Source organism: Pleurodeles waltl, chromosome 4_2, assembly GCF_031143425.1.
Source record: "Pleurodeles waltl isolate 20211129_DDA chromosome 4_2, aPleWal1.hap1.20221129, whole genome shotgun sequence".
In the NCBI taxonomy this organism is placed as follows: domain Eukaryota; kingdom Metazoa; phylum Chordata; class Amphibia; order Caudata; family Salamandridae; genus Pleurodeles; species Pleurodeles waltl.
In genome coordinates, this window is record NC_090443.1 from 440,435,456 (window position 1) to 440,457,416 (window position 21,961).

A 21,961-nucleotide genomic window follows, 5' to 3' on the forward strand; every position below is an offset into this window, starting at 1 on the left:
GGCTGATGCCATCTTCTAACTGAAAATCTACTTTTATGAGATGTTTCTATCAAAACACGAATGTACATATACGTTACGTTATTATGTTCTATATCATGTTATGCTATACTATAATACGTTATATGTTACGGTATATTATGTTGCATCTTGTTACGTTATATCATGTTACGTAACAGCATGTGATTGGCTGGTCCCCGACAGTGCTTTCAACCATAGTTGCAGCACTGTATTACTTTATTAATCTGGGCCCACCTACTTGTGGAGCTAGAGGAACCATTGCCTTCTGATGGATACAACTATCTGTGGATTCCTCCCCTTATGAATTCTACCATGCGCCAGCATCCAACGGAAAATCTTCTTCCTAGCTTTCCACGTCGACGAGGACGTCATAATTGCACAGCTCCACGCAAGTCTGTCACCGCGCCAATAAGAGGTCCTCGCTGGCGTGCTGACTTCAGTTCCCTTTTTTCTGTGCCTTCAACGCTAAAGGTTTTCTCCTAGCTCTCGCCACTGTTGAAGTGTTTCATCTTGGTTCTGGTTACAATCTTGTTTCTGATGGATACAACTACCTGTGGATTCCTCACCTAATGAATACTCCCATGGCGCCAGCATTCGACGGAAATCTTCTTCCTAGTCTCTGCACGTCGACGAGGACGTCACTGTAGCCCACGCGACGCCGTCTGACGTCATACAGGCAATAAGAGGTCCTCGCCGACGTGCCGACGTCAGTTCCCTTTTTTCCGTGCATTCGAAACGGTTATCTTCGAGGGAGCTACTGTTGCTTTCGAAGTTACAGTGTGTTTTTCTGCTACGTGATTTTTATCTGAGAGTTACTATGTCTCAGAGGAAGTCTGGTTTCAAGCCCTGTCGGGAGTGTGGGGGCAAGATGTCCGTTACGGACCCACACTCGGACTGTTTATGGTGCTTAAGCTTCGACCACAACGTCGCAACATGTGATTCATGCCAACACAAGGCCCTAAAAGAGCGAGAGGCTAAACTCTTCATGGCGAAGTCGAAGAGGAAGAAGAAGCAGCATCATAGGAAGTCCTCCTCGCCGAAGACTCATCGGCGTCGTAGGGATTCACGGCGCCATTCCAGCCAGAGGTCTCGATCGAGGTCGCCTTCGGCTCGGCGTCGTAAGACTTGGGAGGTCAGTCCCACAGTCACTCCACATCCATCGACGCCGTTGCCTTCTTTGGCTTCGCCGACTTCGCATGGGCAGACATCTTCAGTGATTGAAGTGACGCAGCCTCAGGTGTTCTCTCCGGCGTCGCAGACGTCGAGGCTGGCGTCGGGGTCGCCTTCGATCCAGGCACCCCAGTATCCGGCTTTTCCTGCCCCTGGAGCCGATAATACTGCATTTTTGAATGCGACGTATACCATCTTTCAGCAGATGGCTCCAGGAGGTGCTCCAACTGGTCCTTCGGGGCCGTTGGCTTTCACCTTGGGTGCTCCGGCGCCGCTACGGCCAGCACCCTTCATGCCCTTTCTCCCCTTAGGGAATGTGGACTCGGCGCCGGTGTCGACTCCGGTGTCCGCTCCGGTGGCCCCAGAGGTTTCGGCCCCGGAGGTTTCCATCCCGTCGACTTCGGGGTTTCGACCAGTGACTCCGACAGGACCATCGGAGGCTCCGAGACGCGCCTCTCTGCATCCGGCTCCTACCTCGGCGTCGAAGCTGCCTGTGGCGCCGGACATAGCGTCGGATGGATCCGGCGATCGGCGTCGTTCCTCGAATTCGGCGGATGCCATGTCGATGCCGCGTATTGAAGAGAGGCTACATTCTAGGAGGCGTGCTCTCCGTCTCTTAGAGGAGCAGGAATACTAACGGGTCTTGGAGGAAGGAGAGATAGAGGATTCTGGCGAGGGTCTTCATGGACTGGATACAGCTAGTGGGCTGGATACTTCCCCTGAGTGGGACTTGTCATCTCCAGGGGAGTATACTGAGGAGGCAGCCACTTTTCACGCTGTGGTAAGAAAGGCAGCTAACTTTCTTGAATTGCCTTTGCCGGTAGCAGAGGCGAAGCAGAATTTGTTGACTGAGATCCTGCATCCGGCCTCTACTGCAGCGGAGCCTCTTTTACCATTCAATGAGGCTTTGCTTGATCCGGTGTTGGAGGTGTGGAAGAAGCCGGTATCTTCCTCGGCTGTTCATAGGGCTGTGGCCAGGAGGTATCGGGCTGCACCATCTGACCCTGGCTTTCTGTCCAGACACCCTACGCCGGAGAGCTTGGTGGTCCAGGCCTCCTGTTCTTCTAGATCTGCGCCTGGATCTTTTCCGACGGTGCCGGGGGGATAGAGACTCCAAGAAGTTGGACTCACAGTCCAAGAAAATATTCTCATCCTGCAGCATGGCGTTGAAGTCCACCAACGCGTCATGTATCTTGGGGAGGTACATCTATGCTCTTATGGACGAAATAACATCTTCACATACGGAGCTTCCCCAAGGGCTTTTGAATATCGTCTCCGATGCCCAGGCTGCTGCAACCCAGGTTATCCAATCTGGGTTGCATACGACTGACTCAGTGGCTAGGGCGATGGGCACGGCTGTGGTTGCGAGGAGACAGGCTTGGCTTCGCAACTCAGGGTTCTCTGCGGACGTGCAGTCGACCCTGTTGGACCTCCCGTTTGATGGGGACAAACTGTTTGGGGCCAAGGCGGATTCGGCCCTGGAGAGGTTCAAAGAAAGCAGGGCCACAGCCAAATCATTAGGACTACAAGCCCCTTCTTCTACCTCCTCCAGATTTTTCAGGAGGTTTCGTGGATTTGGACGTGGCTCTTCCTCCTCTTCCTTTCGGGGGAAATTCCAGCAACCCGCCTCTTCTCACCCCTATAGATCATTTAGAGGGAGAGGTAGGGCCCGCACCAGAGGAGCCTCTCAGCAGCACTCTGCCTCTTCCTCGTCCTCTGGAGGGGTGCAGCAGGGAAAGCAGCCTTAGGCTTCCACCATTTCTCACTCATTCCTCTCCTGTAGGGGGAAGATTACAGCATTTTCTCCACAAGTGGGAGACTATTACAACGGACACTTGGGTTATCAGTATTGTGGAGAAAGGCTACACCCTTCCCTTTCGGGAGTTACGCCCCCCCTCCCGCCCCGCCCATCTTATTGTTCAGAAGAGCACCTCCTGTTGCTAGAACAGGAGGTTCAAGTCCTCCTTTCAAAGGGCGCGGTGGAGTTGGTTCCAGAGCAGGAAAGGGGTCGAGGTTGTTACTCAAGGTACTTCCTGATTCCCAAGAAAGATGGTCGGTTGAGACCGATCCTGGATCTGAGGATCTTGAATTGGTTCCTCAATCAGGAAAAGTTCAAGATGCTGACCCTAGCACAGGTGCTTTTGGCGTTGAACAAAGAAGATTGGATGGTGTCTGTCGACTTGCAGGATGCTTATTTTCATATCCCGATACTCAAGTCGCACAGGAAGTATCTTCGGTTTGTGGTAGGGTCGCAGCACTATCAGTTTGCGGTCCTCCCGTTTGGTCTTACTTCAGCACCTCGAGTCTTCACGAAGGTGATGTCAGTGGTTGCGGCAAAGCTCATAAGGAAGGGGATAGCAGTATTCCCTTACTTGGACGACTGGTTGATCAAAGCCAAGTCCCCGGAGCTTGTGTCGTATCATCTGCAGTCAACAACCCAGTTGTTGTTCGACCTGGGCTTTTCGGTGAACGTGCCCAAATCTCACCTGGAGCCCTCTCAGCGCCTCCTGTTCATAGGGGCAGTACTGGATACTACATTGAATCAAGCCTTTCCTCCGCCTCAGCGGGTTCAAGATATTCAGGAATTGGTTCCAATGTTTCGAAATGGAGCGGTAGTTCCAGTCCTCAAGGTCCTTCGTCTGCTCGGTCTGTTTGCCTCCTGCATACAGTTGGTCACGCATGCTCGCTGGCACATGAGGGCTCTTCAGTGGTGCCTCCGAAGGCAGTGGTCTCCACACAAGGGAGATCTAGAAGGTGCGGTCAAGATCTCCAGAGATGCTGCTGTGGACTTGAAGTGGTGGATTGCGAGCAACAATCTTTCGCAAGGAAAGCCGTTCGCGCAGTCGCCACCAGTGGCCACGGTCATAACGGATGCTTCCACTCTAGGGTGGGGAGCTCATCTGGGGGATCTGGAGATCAAAGGACTTTGGTCTCCAGAGGAACAGATGTTTCATATCAATCTGTTAGAGTTACGGGCTGTACGTCTGGCTCTCAAGGCCTTCCTCCCTTCCCTTCGTGGTCAGTCGGTACAGGTCCTGACGGACAATACTACCATGATGTGGTACATAAACAAACAGGGAGGAGTAGGGTCGTACCTTCTCTGCAGAGAAGCTCTTCGACTATGGTCCTGGGCAAAGGACCATCAGATTTGCTTGGTAGCAAATCATTTGGCCGGGGTCTTGAATGTACGTGCGGACAGTCTCAGTCGCCAATTCTCGGCCGACCACGAGTGGCGTCTCCATCCAGATCAAGTCCGTTTAATCTTCCAGATGTGGGGGTTTCCTCGGATAGATCTGTTTGCCACTCGGGAGAACGCGCATTGTCCGTTATTCTGCAGCCTCCAGTATCCGGTGCAGGGAGCATTGGGGGACGTGTTTCTGATAACCTGGTGCGACCAGTTGCTTTACGCGTTTCCCCCCATACCCTTGATTCCTCGAGTGTTGAGGAAGATTCGCCAATACCGGGCCCAAGTCATCTTAATAGCTCCGGATTGGCCAAGGAGGGTGTGGTACTCCGACCTTCTCCAACTCTCGCTGTGCCCTCCGCTCCGTCTCCCTCTCAGGGCAGACCTCCTCTCGCAGTCGCAGGGGCAGGTTTTACACCCCAACCTCCAGAGTCTTCCCCTACATGCCTGGAGATTGAACGGGGCAACCTGAGTTCCTTCTCTCTCCCGCCTGATGTATTGGATGTTATATTAGCGGCCAGGCGACACTCCACTAAATCTATCTACGCTAATAGGTGGTCTAAATTTGTTGTGTGGAGAGAGACAGATTGATCCCTTACATGCTCATCTGTCAGATGTTTTGTCTTTTGCTCTGTCTCTAGCGCAGAAAGGTTGTGCAGTGGCTACCATTAAAGGTTATTTGTCTGCCCTGTCAGCCTTCATTTGTCTTCCAGATCAACCATCGTTATTTAAATCCCCTATTGTTCTCAGATTCTTGAAAGGTCTTCTAAATAAATATCCTCCAAAACCATTCGTTATGCCTCAATGGGATTTGTCCTTGGTCCTGACTTTCCTTATGGGGTCCCCTTTTGAGCCTATGCATTCTTGCCCCTTAAGGTATTTGGTTATTAAAACAGTCTTCCTGGTGGCTATAACATCTGCAAGGAGAGTGAGTGAGTTGCAAGCCTTATCGGTAAAACCCCCTTATTCAACTTTTTATGGGGATAAGGTGGTGTTGAGGACCAAGGCTGCTTTCCTCCCGAAGGTTGTTTCACCCTTCCATTTGGCCCAGACAATTACTTTGTCCACGTTCTATCCTCCGCCTCATCCTTCAAAGGAGGAAGAGAGACTACATCGATTGGACCCAAAGAGGGCGTTAAGCTTCTACATTGATAGAACGAAGGACTTCAGGCTGGAGGATCAGCTGTTCATCGGATATGTGGGCAAGAGGAGAGGAAAGGCAGTCCACAAGAGAACACTCTCCAGGTGGGTTGTTCTTTGCATTAAAATCTGTTACTCTTTGGCAAAGAAGGATCCTCCTGATGGCATTAGAGCTCATTCCACCAGAACTAAGTCGGCCACTACGGCCTTGGCCAGGGGTGTTCCTGTGGTCGACATCTGCAAGGCCGCAACTTGGTCGTCCCTTCACACTTTTGCGAAACATTACTGTTTGGACTCTGAGGTCAGAAGGGACGGCCATTTTGCAAGGTCAGTGCTGCAGGATTTCTTGGTCTGACCATTTCGGCACCCACCACCGGGAGTGGTACTGCTTTGGGACTCTATTAATTAGGTGAGGAATCCACAGGTAGTTGTATCCATCAGAAGAACGAGTTACTTACCTTCGGTAACGACTTTTCTGGTGGATACATTAGCTACCTGTGGATTCCTCACGGTCCCACCCGCCTCCCCGTTGCCTTTCTGGTCTTACCAAGTAATCCTTGAGTGCGCTCCTCTTGGTCTTCAAGGTTGCAATAGATGTATATATGGATACTTGTATATATTTATATGTATATATATATGTATATATCTTTGTGTATATACATGATTTGCATATATTTGTTGGTTTAAAAAAAAAAAGAGTTATATTAAATTTACACCCATTTTATTGCAATGTTGTGTATTTTACAATGTTATGGGATGTTGCCTTGCTCTTTCATTGCATTGGGTTGTTGTTCTCATGCACGTAAAAAATGTTGGTACTGACGTCGGCACGTCGGCGAGGACCTCTTATTGCCTGTATGACGTCAGACGGCGTCGCGTGGGCTAGAGTGACGTCTTCGTCGACGTGCAGAGACTAGGAAGAAGATTTCCGTTGAATGCTGGCGCCATGGGAGTATTCATTAGGTGAGGAATCCACAGGTAGCTAATGTATCCACCAGAAAAGTCGTTACCGAAGGTAAGTAACTCGTTCTTCTGGTTACAATGTCTCCTGCTAGGAAGTCTGGATTTGAGCCATGTCGAGAGTGCGGGGGTCGCATGTCAGTTACTGACCCTCATGATGATTGTCTTTGGTGTTTGAGCTCCGAGCATGAAGTCGAGGCGTGTGTATCCTGCCAGAGCATGAATCCTAAGGCTCTGAAGGAGAGGGAGGTCAAACTCTTTTTGGCCAAGGTGAAAAAAGGACATAAGAGTCATCACAGGTCCTCTTCTCACACTGTCGAAGAAATACAATAGGCGATGTCCTCATGACTCTCGGCGTCGCTCGGCTCGGAGCCGTTCAAGGTCCAGGTCGCCATCTCGGCGGCGACGTGGAAGGTTAGTCCAACTGTGACTACAACCTCAGAGCCCTCAGGCTTCTCCGGCACCGTCGGTCTTCGAGGTAGTCGCACCTCCAGAGAGTCCTCGCTTTTCACCTGTGGCTCAGGATTCGGATGCTCAGCAAGCACAGGTGCAGCATGGAGACCAGTGTTATCCTGCTTTCCTGGCTCCGGGAGCAGATCCGGCGGCATTTTTAAATGCCATGTTTTCTATGTTTAATGCTATGGCCCTTGCTGGTGCACCGGCTGGTCGCACGGTTCCTTTAGCATTTTCGTTGGGCTCCTTCGCTCCTTACAAGGCGGCGCTGTTTATGCCCTTCTATCCGGCTGAGGGTGCCAGTTCTGCGCCGATGACGTCGCCTCAGGGACCTGCGGTTCTGATGACGTCGCCTTCCAGACCTACGGCGCCAATCTCATTACCCTTTCAGTTGACACCGATGATGGAGCCTCAGGTGTTTACGGCACCGATGGGTCCACTCCGGCACCGGATGGCTCCGGATTAGACCGAAGTCAGCCTTCTTCTCTTGTTCCGCGCCTTTCAGTTCTGAAGCCGGTGTCATCGACGTCGGCTAATTCTATGTCGACGCCAAGGTTAGAGGCCAAGCTGTGGTCACGTATAAAGGCTTTAAGCCTTTTCGAGGAAGAAGAGTACCAGAGGCAGTTGTTGGAAGAAGGGGAGGCGGTGGAGCCCTTGGGGGAATATCAAGGGCTGGACTCGGCCAGTGGGCTAGACACTTCCCCAGAATGGGACCTTTCTTCACCAGGGGAGTTTACAGAGGAGGCAGCCTCTTTCTATATTGTGATCAGGAAGGCGGCGAATTTTTGGGATCTTTCGTTGCCTGCTGCAGAGGTCAAAACAATTATTTTGACTGAGGTCCTGCACCCTTCTTCTACTTCGGCGGATCCATTGCTTCCGTTTAATGATGCATAGCCTATCTTAGAGCTATGGAGGAAGCATGTGTCATCACCCGCTGTCAACAGATCTGTGGCAAGGAGGTACAGATTGGCGCCTGGGGATCCAGGATTCTTGTCAAAACATCCTACCCCGGAGAGTCTGGTTGTTCAGGCCTCTTGTTCCACACGGTCTGCACCAGGCTCCTTCCCTGTGATTCTGTTGGACAGGGACTCCAAAAGGATGGAGCAGTCGGCGAAGGAAACTTTTTCTTCTTGCAGTATGGCCCTCAAGGCAGCAAATACTACCTGTGTTCTGGGTAGATACGTGCACGCCCTGATGGATTCAGCTAGGGCTATGAATCCGGACCTGCCGCTGGAGGTGCAAGGACACTTTGGAAAACTTCTGTTGAATTCTCAGGCTGCAGCAAAGCAGATAATCCAGTCTGGTCTGGATTCTACAGACTCTGTGGCCAGGGCGTTGGGTACCTCTATTGCTACCAGGAGGCATGCATGGTTAAGGTCCTCTGGCTTTTCCTCTGATGTATAGACTGCTCTCTTGGTCTTGCCCTTTGATGGGGAAAAACATTTTGGTGCTAAAGCCGACTGCCTTAGACCACTTTAAAACAGTAGGGTCACAGCAAAGTCTTTGAGTCTGCAGGCCTCCACTACTACCCCTTTCAGGTCCTTTCGGAGGTTCAGGGGGTTTGGCCGTGGAGCCATTTACTGAGGGAGCCCCCAGTCCACAGTCCAACAGCCTACCAGCCTCCCTTACAGGACCATTAGAGGGCGGGGGAGGATTCGGACAAGAGGCCCACCCAGCAGCACCCTGCGTCATCCTCTTCCTCTGGAGGACAACAACAAGGGAGGCAGCCCTAGTTTTCTTCCCATTTTGAACCACACTTCTCCTGTAGGGGGAAGAATATGTCTTTTTCTCCACGAGTGAGAGTTTATTACATCAGACTCCTGGGTTCTGAACATTGTGAGGAAAGGATATGCTCTCTCTTTTCAGAAGTTTCCCTCTCCCATCCCTCCCCGTCCCTCATTTTCTTCAGGAGACCATCTCCTGTTGTTGCAGCAGGAGGTTCAAATCCTGTTGTCAAAAGGTGCAGCGGAGTTGGTTCCAGAGCAGGAAAGGGGTCAGGGTTGTTATTCAAGATACTTCCTGATTCCCAAGAAGGACGATCGATTGAGACCAATCCTAGACCTGAGGATTTTGAATTGGTCCCTCAAACAGGAAAAATTCAAGATGCTGACTCTAGCAAGGTACTTCTGACGTTGAACAGAGAGGATTGGATGGTGTCTGTCGACTTGCAGGATGCTTACTTTCATATGCCCATACTCAAGTCGCACAGGAAGTATCTCTGTTTGTGGTGGAGTCGCAACACTACCAGTTTGCGGTCCTTACGTTTGGTCTTACTTCAGCACCTCGAGTCTTCACGAAGGTGATGGTGGTGTTTGCAGCAAGTCTCAGAAGGAAAGGAATATCGGTATTCTCTTACCTGGACGATTGGTTGATGAAAGCCAAGTCTCCAGAGCTCGTGTTGCATCACTTGCAGATGGCAACTCAGTTGTTGTTCAGTCTGGGTTTTACAATAAACGTACCCAAGTCTCACCTGGAGCCCTCTCAGCGCCTCCCGTTCATTGGGGCAGTACTGGATACAACATTGAATCGGGCCTATCCTCCGCCTCAGCGGATTCAGGACATCCAGGCGTTGATTGCAGTGTTTCAAAATGGAGCGGTTGTTGCAGTCCTCAAGGTCCTACGCCTGCTCAGTCTGTTCGCTTCTTGCATTCTGTTAGTCACTCATGCACGTTGGCACATGAGGGCTCTTCAATGGTGCCTCTGCAAGCAGTGGTTTCAACACAAAGGGGATCTCGAGGAGTCGATAACAATCTCCAGAGATGCTGCAGCAGATCTACGATGGTGGGCTGGGGGCGGCAACCTTTCTCAGGGAAGGCCGTTTTCAATGCCGCCTCTGGTGGCCACAGTCATGATGGATGCTTCCACTCTAGGGTGGGGAGCTCATCTGGGGGACCTGGAGATCAAGGGTCGTTAGTCTCCAGTGGAACAGACTTTTCATATCAATCTGTTAGAATTGCGGGCGATATGTCTGGCTCTCAAGGCCTTCTTCCCGTCCCTTCGCGGTCAGTCAGTTCAGGTCCTTACGGACAACACTACCGCAATGTGGTATATAAACAAGCAGTGAGGAGTAGGGTCGTATCTTCTCTGCAGAGAAGCTCTGCGACTCTGGTCCTGGCTTCGGGACCATCGGATTTACTGGGTAGCGAATCATCTGGCCGGGGTGCTCAACAAACGTGCGGACACTCTCAGTCGACATTTTTTGACCGATCACGAGTGGCGTTCCCATCCAGATCTGGTCCTGCACATCTTTCGGATGTGGGGTTTTCCAAGGATAGATCTGTTTGCCACTCAGGAGAACACACACTGCCCGTCATTCTCAGCCTCCAGTATCCGTTGCAAGGAGCTTTGGGGGATGTGTTTCAGATCTCTTTGTGCAACCAGTTGCTTCACACATTTCCCGCCCCATACCTTTGAATTCCTCGGGTTCTGAGGAAGATTCGCCAAGATCGGGCTCAGGTCATTTTAATAGCCCCGGATTGGCCAAGAAGGGTGTGGTACACATACCTTCTCCAACTCTCGCTGTGCCCTCCGCTCCGTCTTCCTCTCAGGGCAGACCTCCTCTTGCAGTCGAAGGGGCAGGTTCTACACCCCCACCTCCAGAGCCTGCACCTTCATGCCTGGAGATTGAACGGGGCAATCTGAGTTCTTTCTCTCTCCCACCAGAGGTAGTGGATGTTATTCTTTCGGCCAGGCGACACTCAACTAAGACAGTTTATGCCGGCAGGTGGGCAAAATACGTGGGTTGGTGCGGAGAGAAGCAAATTGATCCTTTGAGGGCCCACCTCTCCGATGTTCTGTTGTTTGCTTTAGCATAGAAGGGTTGTGCAGTTGCTACTGTTAAGGGCTATTTGGCGGCACTGTCAGTCTATCTTTGCCTCCTGGATCAGCCCTCCTTGTTTAAATCGCCTATTGTTATTAGGTTCTTAAAGGGTTTAACTAATAGGTTTACTCCCACTCCTTTTCATATACCTCAGTGGGATCTGAATTTCGTTTAACTTTTTAAATGGGGTCACTGTTAGATCCTATGCATTCTTGCTCACTAAGGTTTCTAGTTCTTAAGACAGTTTTTCTGATAGCTATAACCTCGGCTAGACGTGTGGGTGAGCTTCAGGCTCTTTCTGTTAAACCCTCCCTTAACCTTATTCTTTTCTGATAAAGTGGTGCTGAAAACCAGGGTGGCTTTCCTACCAAAAGTTGTCACTCCTTTTCATATTGGGCAGACCATTACCCTTCCATCTTTCTACCCTCCTTCTCACCCCTCGAAGGAGGAAGAGAAGCTCCACTGTTTAGAACCCAAAAGGGCTCTCAGTTTCTACATTGAGAGGACAAAAGACTTTCGCCTGGAGGGCCAGCTGTTCGTGGGATATATTGGAAAGGGGAAGGGCAGAGCGGTTCATAAAAGAACGATCTCCAGGTGGGTCATTCTTTGTATCAAGGTTTGCTACTCGTTGGCAAAGAGGGTTCCCCCTGAGGGTGTTAGAGCCCATTCCACCAGGGCTAAGCTGCCACTTTAGCCCTTGCGAGGGGGTTCCGGTGGTGGATATTTGCAAGGCAGCAACTTGGGCATCCCTCCACACCTTCGCAAAGCATTACTACTTGGACTCGGAGGTTAGGAGGGATGGATATTTTGCACAATCTGTATTATAGGATTTCTTGGTGTAACCAGTCAGGCACCCACCACCGAGTGCGGTACTGCTTTAGGACTCTATTTATAATGTGAGGAATCCACAGGTAGTTGTATCCATCAGAAGAACAAGTTACTTACTTTCGGTAGCGCTTTTTCTGGTGGCTACACTAGCTACCTGTGGATTCCTCACAGTCCCACCGCCTCCCTGTTGCCTCTCTGGTTATACCAAGATGTTTGTTTTACAAGTGTATATAGATTTTGGTAATTATGTGTATATATAAATGATGGTTATAATTCTATTGCATCATATTATGGTTTTATGTATATATGTATTAATTTGGAGCTATTGTGAGGTCGGTTTTCACCTGTTCGCCCCAAAGGCACGTAAAAAATGGGTGAAACTGATGTCAGCAGGCCGGCGAGGACCTCTTATTGGCACGGTGACGTCAGACGGAGTCGCGTGGAGCCGTGCAATTATGACGTCCTCGTTGACGCGGAGAGCTGGGAAGAATATTTTCCGTTGGATGCTGGCGCATGGGAGAATTCATAAGGTGAGGAAGCCACAGGTAGCTAGTGTATCCACCAGAAAAAGCGTTACCGAAGGTAAGTAACTTGTTCTTATGGTGTATGTAGTTTATTGATGTTTGGTTGTGGTGTTAGCAGAAAGCTTGTTCTGTGTTCAGTCTCTCTTTGGGTTGTTTGAGACAGTGTGTAATGGGGTTTGACTAGGACAGAAATAGTCTGGGGCACCAATTCAGTCCACCCAATTGATTCCAATCAACCCATCTATCTCAATCCAATCCATCCTATCCCAGCTCCCTAATTCATCCAGCCCAATTCGTCCACCGAGCCCATTCCAATTCAGTCCAACCCACTACAATCCAGCTAACCCCACTCCAGCCCAGTCTAATCTAATCCACCCCACTCCAATCAAAGCCAATCCACTCCACTCCAGCCCTATCACTCCAATCCAAATCACCCACCACAATTCAATCTAATCCACCCCAATCCCATCCACCTCACCCCATTTCATTCCACCCTACTCCAATCCACCCCACTCAGTCCACTCCACTTTAACCCATTCAAGTCCACCACACTTTACTCCAATCAACCCCACTACCTCAATCCAGTCAAACCCACTCCACCCTATTCCCCCCCACTCCACTCCATGACACACTCTGCCACTGAACTCTCCTACCCTCTACTCAACTGTATGATACTCTACCCCTCTTTCTCCACTCTTCAACATCCCAACAAATCCACTCTACAACACACTACTCCCCCATTCCACTCTGACCTGACACTCCAAGCCACTAACTTTTAGCAAAACTGAACAGCAGCCGCACTGGTGTACAACATGGCACAACAAGTTGCCAATGCCAGTAGGTCTTGTACAGGCAAGATCTACGAGCTTTGCCAGTGCTTGTTGTGAAATACTCTGTGTGTGGCTGGAAAAGGCTGGACTGACCCTTTGTGTGACCTGCACCTCAACGATTCACATAACGTGGACCAGCGTGACTTTAGCCAGCAAATGTCAACATTCAATTGGCAACACCAAAATATCTGTCTTTGATTTTATTTTTTATTTTTTAAAGCCAGACCTATTTGGTTTGACAAAGCTGCCAGATATGCTGAATTTGTAGTTTCAGTAGTGGTCTGGAAGAGAGGAGCTGTTGGGTGTGCTTAATCTCATCTGAGACGTTGGGGCTCAGTGTGGGTGTTAAGAATGCCAAAGGGGCGTTCCTGGAATCATCACGATTAGAGGGATAGGCAGTGGCATCTCAAGCAATGCATTTATTTGTATGTAAATTGAACTATTGTGTCTTGCGGTGAAAAAATACAGAAAGGATTGTATTTATATGTACGAGAAAGGTAATTGATTGCAGAAAAATGGGTGATGATTGGGTTTACATTTCAGATGTAACATAGTTGGCATACATTCATATGGAAACACATCCTAGGAGGTGGAAGAATACACCTAAATGGCGATTAGCATAAGGGTGAGACTGAAATACTCCTCTGAGGTGAATAAAGATGTGATTGACAGTGTTTCAATAGACAGTTCCTACTGACTAATACATACCACATTTCACAAATTGAAGGAGCCTTGAAAGAGTGCTGCTCACTCAGTAGTCATCCAGAAGCAAGGCAGTGGTCCAATATAGAGCTTCCATCTTCTTTATGGGCCACTTAGATATGGTGTTGAGGCAGTAGAACAAATCATTTCGTAGAGTGACAAACCATAATCAGAGACAGAAGGTTTTGCAAAATGACTGTCTCTTCCCTTTGAAGATGCCATCACCTGCAATTTCACTAGTAAAGGCATCCAAGCACATTTGGAAATTTCTGCAAGAATCCTTCAAAAAATAACTGAGACTCCTTTTATACAAGATGTAAAATGATATGTTGGTCTCATTAACGGAGCAATGTCAATTTTATTTAAATTTTCAAAGGTTTATTGGTTGTAATAAAAAATAAACGAAATGTATCCTTACTTCAGGCGTCGCTTTTTCCTGTTTTTAAGAAAGCCCAAGACATTTTTATTATAAAAAGTGTTTCGGGATCCCACCCCAGTGCAGTAAATTAATTGTTTGATTTGAATACTCTGAATGGTTTTAGCAAGTAATTTTTCCAATTGACATTTTAGCAGCATTTATAATCTGAAATAGCTGCTTTCTGGTCTGCCAAAACATGTCTGCCTTCTAATTTGCATTAGTTGAAGAGCATGGCATCTTTTTAAGCCATATCAACAATCTATTTACGGAGTATACTTACTCAAAAGTCCTGCTTACAATGGGGTTTAGAGGTTATTTGCTACCACCCTGAATTTATTTATGCTGCAAGGGGAAGAGGGGCGCAAGGTCGCCATAGGGCGACTACACATACAAGTGAGACAGGTAGATGGATGAGAGAACCTTGTTGCCCTGCAACATTCAAATGAGTCTTGGCGCAAGCCAATTCATGTAGCTAGCATAAGGACACTTTCTGCAGAAGTTCTCGTCCTGTAGAATTTACAGGAATGATGAACCTATTTGCACAATGCATGATTGGGGAGGGAGCTCCCTGCTATACAGCCTTTTCTCCAAAAAAAATGCATATTTGTTCAGGGCTGAGAAGACGATCCATGTACGGAAGAGTTTATTTTAATAGTCTACAGTGGATATAAATGCACAAGAGTCAGAGGACCTCTCTGTCCTGGAAACTGTTCGGTAATGCTAATGTGTGCACAGTGAGGTAAGATCGCCAGGTCATTCAAAGCTTTACATTACATTTGTGTTCATGTTTGAAGAGGAGATCCCTGCGATGCAGAGCTTCCATTTGTTCTAGACCTGAAAGGAAAGCCCCTACAATGCAGTACTTGGTCAATAATTTGAAAGGGAACTCCTTACTATGCTGAGCTTGCATTAATAATATTCCTGTGTGCACAGCGGACAGGTAGAGAGCGCCCCTTGTCGTGGAGAAACTACAGTACGTATGTGTACGGGGAAGAGGGGTCTTTCTACCGTTTAAGGTGTACAGTAATGTGTGCTCTGAACTGAGAGGATGTTCCCTGCCAACCATAGCCTACTGTAACAAGCGCTGGCAAAGCCAATAGTTTTCGCCTTTGTCTTTTTTTCTATGTAACTGGCTTACAAATATTTGAAAAACGTTATGTTTGTTTTATTAAATTAAAAACGAACATTATTATAACATTTTTCTAATATTTGTAAGCCAGTTACTTAGGAAAAAAGACAAAGGCGAAATGTATTGGCATGGAGGAAAGATGGAAGGCAGAACATGGGGGAAGACAGGAGACTGCAGAAGGGAGAAGACACGAGGGAGAACGTGATAAGAGGGAGGACGGGGCAAGACGTGAGACGGGGCAAGACGTGAGACGGGGCAAGACGTGAGACGGGGCAAGACGTGAGGCGGGGGAAGACGTGGGAGATGAGGGAAGACTGGGGAGACGATGGAAGACGGGGGAGACGATGGAAGACGGGGGAGACGATGGAAGACGGGGGAGACGATGGAAGACGGGGGAGACGATGGAAGACGGGGGAGACGATGGAAGACGGGGGAGACGATGGAAGACGGACGAGGGAAGAAGGGGACGAGGGGAGACGAGGAAGACAATGGAAGACGGGGACGAGGGAAGACGGGACATTTGAGAAGCATGTAGAGGTGAGAAGATGGCATGCAGTAAAGAAGAAAAAAGACAGAGAAGAAGGCATCGAAGAAAGAAGATGTCAGCGAAGTAAGAAGACGACATGCAGGCAGGATAAAGAAGACAGCAATGAAGAAAGAAGACCGAGAAGACAGCTGCGCTGAAGGAAGACATCAGCGAAGAAAGAAGATGCTACACATGAAGGAAAAAGAAGTACCATCAGCATCGCAGCCAGCGGGAAGGACACTGGCCAGTGTCCAATAGGAAGTGACCCGAAGGAGTAATAGGTTCTCAGGCAACTCGACGGCAAGATCAGCGCAGAAGACTAAGACAAAGATAGGAGTGTCGTGAAGACGACGTGCTGGCCAATCCAAAGCAGGTAAATCAGAGCGACATTGGAGTAAGCCACTGGTAACTTCAGGTAAGTAAGGAGCTGGTTCCAAGCCCCTTTAAGTTTTTTTTTTTTTACAGACAAAAGATTTAGCAAGCATGCGCAGAAGCATACGTGCAGGTAAAACGAGAAAATAACTGTATGAGCACAAAACTAATCAAGAGCTCCCCACCCCCCACAGGTTTGTAACAGCACTATTCCTGTTTCCACTGGAGAGCATTTTTTAAGCTAATGTTACTGAAATAGTTTCATTTGACTAGGAGTAAGAAGAGGAAGTGTGTTAACTTTACTATCATGCAAGTCATTTGGGGAGTAAAAAGGAGTATTCTGCCAGTTGATTTTTATAGGTACTTGTTGTAATGGTGCCAGGGTCACAGAACATTCTTCATTCCTACAGTTGTCAGTGAATCCAGCACCGTACACTATATGCCGTTTTAACATTGATAGAGTGTGATACCATAATTTCGATTTTTTGATCTTGAATGGTCTTTTCACAAGTTTGGTGGCAGACTTAGTGATGTAAGGTCAGACTGAAACAGAAAATAGGCCCGCACCAAAATAAAAGTGGCTTCATTAGGGAATTCAATGACAAAAAGTGGTCCGTGTTTGCAAATTTAGATGGTTTTTAACTTGTAAAAGACACACTGTATAAGTGTGGTGCAAGAAATGAGAGACTGCATGGATTTGAGATTGCTGCAAACAATATTTGTTTTAATATCATGGAAATCACCTGTAAAAGCAGGCCCAGCAGGTCATAAAACAGACCCACAAACAGCCAAAACAAGCATTGGCAATGCTAGTAAGTCTGGCTATTAAGGATTGTTGTAAGGTAATGTGAAGCATCACAAGTATATACCTTGGGGATGGATAAGTATTTGTGGGGAAGAAAAGAACTGTAAAATAATATTGGTGTAGGTTAAATTGTCAGGTGACAGCTGCACTGTCAAAATAGATATAAAAATCCATGTAGGTTAATGACTGTCCTCCTTCCATTTGTTCAGCAAGAGAAAAACACAAATGAACTTATTATCTAAGAGACTTTAATGGCTTTACAATTCCAATTTGTGCCTCTGAAAGTTCAAGCTGCAGCATCTGGATAAATAAACAAAATGACTACGGCTAAGTGTAGGGTGAGCACTTTATTGTGCAAGTACACATTGTCACGTAGGCTCTCATTATTCTAATGAGACTACTGGATTTGGAGCAGCAAGATCGTCCACGGTGTGGGAGACTGAGTCTGACCCACTGAAGGTGACACCTGTCGCTCTAAATCTGGGTTTTGTTCCGGCTAACTGGCAGTGCCTCATCTCTACCAAGAGACAGGGATGATTGGGCAGCTGAGTGCATGACATATTATACTTCTCAGGGAAGTCGTGGTCACTCAGGTTGCATCCGGTTCTCATTCAAAATTCGGTCTCATATATAAATGACAATAAGAAGCAGTATGAGTTTTAAAGACTGGTTTGATAAAACAACTGCATTTTAGATAGCAAAGCGTGAGCTGCAATAACCAGGACAACACAACATGTCAATATTAAAATGGTGAAGAGGAGAGTGAAGCATAAGAATAACGCTATCATATTGTCACTAGAATCTATGGACTATTTCCTATCTAAGCCATAACCTGAGCACAGCATGTTAAGCTCTAATTCTGCCTTTAAGGTTCCCCCGGGAGGACATCGACCCTCATACCAGAGCAAAGGCCTGTAGTCTGCGTTAGCATCTGCAGCGAAGCATTCAGCAATCAGCATACAGTCGTGGTTCCCTGGCTGGAATCTCCCTCTTAACGTGTAATGGGACTAAGAAGTGTTTTTATAATGACAGAGCTGATGTTCTAAGAAAATGTCCCTACGTAAGGATGTGTATTTTTTATGAATGGTGAAGACGAAACTTCTACCACTTTGACCGGCAATGTACCAAACTGTAGCATTGACTGAAGCACAGAGTGATTAAGATTGTCTTGTTTGAGATCACAGTGCTGGGCTGAGCAAAAACAGTTAGATGAAAATAACACAAGACCGTAAAACTGGTTATTGTAAAAATAACAATGCAAAGCCAAATAAAATATATCTAGGTCAAAGTGCACAGCGGCCTAGTATGTTAAACTCACGTGCATGGAGCTGTAACTGAAATGGCTACACAACAACATCTTCTGCCCAATCAAACATGTACTCCTGGCTCCCAACAAATGGGCGGAGCCAAAGCACCCTGCTAGTGATGCTTACATAATTGTCTGATGAGAGCTGTACTGTCAAGCCAGACTATAAAAATTGCAAACATACTGGTCTATCAGATCAGCCTGTCTGGCACTGCCTGATTGCCCTATTGGCCAGTCCAACCCTGTAGTGACGCAGTCTAACCCAATCCTTTATCTGTTTGTGTTAATGCATGCCCTTGGGGGATTCCAAAAAACTAGAGGGCCCAAGATGTGGAGTAGATCCCACAATTGGGGCCTTGGCAGTCAGGTCTGATGGAAAACCTTTTTGAAAGTGCATTTTTGGTTTGGCTTCTATTCACGGAGGCAATCTAGAAAAGAGTTTGTGCTTAAAAAAAAAAAAAAAAAAGCAAAAGTCTATACTAGTGTGTGACTGGTGTAATTGTGGCTGATCTCCACTTTGCATCTTTCTATTTGTGTAAGTGGTGGTAAAGTTTTATCCTACTGGTAAGTTGTGTGAGAGATAGCTTACGCCTAGCTTGCAGCTTTCAGGGGGAATTAATGTAAAGGTTTGTTTTAACAGTGTTCTGAGAGTGGTACCATAATTGAGTAGTAGTGTAATGCTCTTTAATGGCACTGTACTCGCAATATATATATTTTATAGTGCTCTGAGATGGTAGTGTATTCTAATTTGTAACTCTCAGTACTGTACAAGGACATTCTGTAATGATACTCTATTTTACTGTTCTTCGAATATGTAGTGTAAATCTCTGAGATGGTACTGTACTCAGATGTAGGTTAATGCTTTGAAATGTTACTTCACTCGGATATACAATATAATGCTATTAAATGGAATACAAGGCTACGCATCCCGAGATGGTACTGTACTTGACTTTTGTAGTGCTGTTAGTTGGTATTTTATTCCCAGTACTCTGCAATACTCCAAGGGCCTGATTGCAAGAAAAGCTACTATTTATTGCATTTGACAAATAAATAACGGATGTGTTAAATAAAATCAAACTCCTAATTCTGTCTTTTCTTAAACACAGGTTTATGCATGCAACGGAATTAACCACCCAACTTGTAATCAGGGCCTTAGATTATACTGTACTAGAGAAACATAGAGTAACATGTAAACATAGAGTAATGCTCCAAAACAGCACTGTCCTCGATATGTAATGTAATGCTCTGACATGCTGCTGTAGTTGGGATATGTAGTCTAATGCTGTGAGACGGTATTGTGTAAGGGACTTGCAATGTAATGCTCTGAGATTCCTTTTACTTAGCTTTTGTACATTAATGCTGTAAGATGGTATTGCTCTCGGAGTATGTAGGGTAATGCACTAAGATCGTACTTTGCTAGGGATGTGTAGTAGAATGTCCTGATAGAAGAATTCTTGATGTGTAGTAGAATGTCCTGATAGAAGAATTCTTGATCTGTAGTGTAGTACTCTGATGGGATACTGTGCTCTACTGCACTCAATAAATGTGCAGTAATACTGTAAGCAGAGTGTGTGTGTATATGTGAATATATATATATATATATATATATATATATATATGTGTTTGGTGGCATATGTAGCTGCAGATACACATGCTGTGCATTATCCTGCCATCTAGTGTTGGGCTCGGAGTGTTAAAGGTTGTTTTTCTTCGAAGAAGTCTTTTTGAGTCACGAGACCGAGGGACTCCTCCCTTTCGGCTCATTTGCGCATGGCCGTCGACTCCATCTTAGATTGTTTGCTTTCCGCCATCGGGTTCGGACATGTTCCTCTTCGCTCTGTATTTCGAATCGGGAAAGTTAGCTAAATATCGAAAATTCAACGGTATTGTTCGTGCTCGGTACCGGTTTAGTGTTAGCGTATCGACACCGATAGTAGAAGCGCTCCGGCGGTCCTTCGGGGCTTCCGCTCTTCAGCGGGGCCTGGTCGGCCCGACCGCATCCATCGACGAAACTAATGGACCGGACCCCCTTCCGCTTCTGTCCGAAGTACCACTCGAAGTATCCTTATACAGACCAACACTTGGTCTGTAATCTGTGTTTATCACCAGAACACAGGGAGGATACTTGTTTCGATCAAAAAGGACCCTACGTGATCGAAGAGCGAGAAGACTACAAATGGCGTCGACACCGAGAGAACAACTTGACGTCAAAGAGGAGGAAAGAATTTCCATCCAGGGGACGGACTCTGACGAATCCGAAAGTGAGCGACCCACGACGATGCAGAAATCGGTGAGTAAAACTGCCCCGTCCAAAACTCACACAAAGATCGTTAAGGCCAAGGGGATGCCACTGCCAGCAGGCCATGGCTTAACCCATCGAAAAGAAGGTGACCAAACATCGGCATCGAAAAAGGCCAAAGAATTGACGAAGACATCCGACTCCGGTTGAGATTCAGGCACCGAACGATCTCAACACCGAGAGTTCGACTCACCCAAGGTGAGAAAAGTAACGTCGGAACCGAAAAAGACTTTTTCGGAAGCATCAGTACCGAAAAAAGCGGCTTCGGAGCCGAAAAGAAGCTCTTACACAGAAGAGCAGGACTTTCCAGCCAACTGCATGAAAAACACTGATTTGAGCAGGAAATAAGTATGGGGGAACCAGACCATACGCAAAGGAGGTTGCATATCCAGAAAGAGACTTGAAAAATACAAACTCTTCCTCCAATCAAAACCAAACGAAAGCTGGCATTTCATGAGTCGGAAATGCAGCCAAAGGCGAATGTGCCCAGAGATAAAACCCCACCACCAAGGTTTTCTCCACAACCTTCCCCACTACACTCACCACAGCTGTCCCCGGTAAGAACACCTCCAATGCAATCACCTACGCATACAGGGATGACACAGGATGATCCGGATGCATGGGACTTATATGATGCACCAGTATCAGACAACAGCCCAGATTGTTACCCAACAAGGGCGTCACCTCCAGAGGACAGTACTGCATATATGCAGGTACTATCAAGGGCAGCTACGTTCCACAATGTAGCAATGCATTCAGAGCCAATAGAGGATGATTTCCTGTTCAACACCTTGGAATCCACCCACACTTCCTACCAGAGTCTGCCAATGCTCCCGGGCATGCTCAAGCACGCAAAACAGGTATTCCAAGAGCCAGTTAAAGGAAGGGCTATCACGCCTAGGGTGGAGAAAAAATACAAGCCTCCCCCAACGGACCCTGTGTTTATAACACAGCAACGTACACCAGACTCGGTGGTTGTAGGAGCAGCAAGAAAGAGGGCAAACTCACAATCGTCAGGAGACGCTCCACCGCCTGACAAAGAGAGTAGGAAGTTTGATGCAGCGGGCAAACGAGTGGCAGCACAAGCAGCCAATCAATGGCGGATCTCAAACTCACAAGCCCTACTGGCTCGCTACGACAGGGCACACTGGGACGATATGCAGCACATTATACAGCACTTGCCCAAAGAACACTAGAAACGTCCCCAACAGGTTGTGGAAGAAGGACAAGCAATATCCAACAACCAAATAAGGTCCGCATTAGACTCGGCAGACACAGCAGCACGAACAGTCAACACTGCGGTAACCATTCGCAGGCATGCATGGTTACGAGGCTCTGTATTCAAACCAGAAATCCAATAAGCAGTGTTAAACATGCCTTTTAACCAGGAACAATTGTTTGGGCTGGAAGTGGACACAGCAATTTAAAAATTAAAGAAGGACACGGACACGGCCAAAGCCATGGGCGTGCTCTACTC

At 47.5% G+C, this 21,961-nt stretch overlaps 1 protein-coding gene across 3 annotated transcripts in view; it reads left to right on the plus strand.

Moving 5' to 3' along the window:
* The window catches only part of LOC138292875 (cAMP-dependent protein kinase catalytic subunit alpha), a 731,647-nt gene that overhangs the window by 218,982 nt on the left and 490,704 nt on the right, over positions 1-21,961 (plus strand). The gene's annotated exons all lie outside the window — the stretch shown is intronic.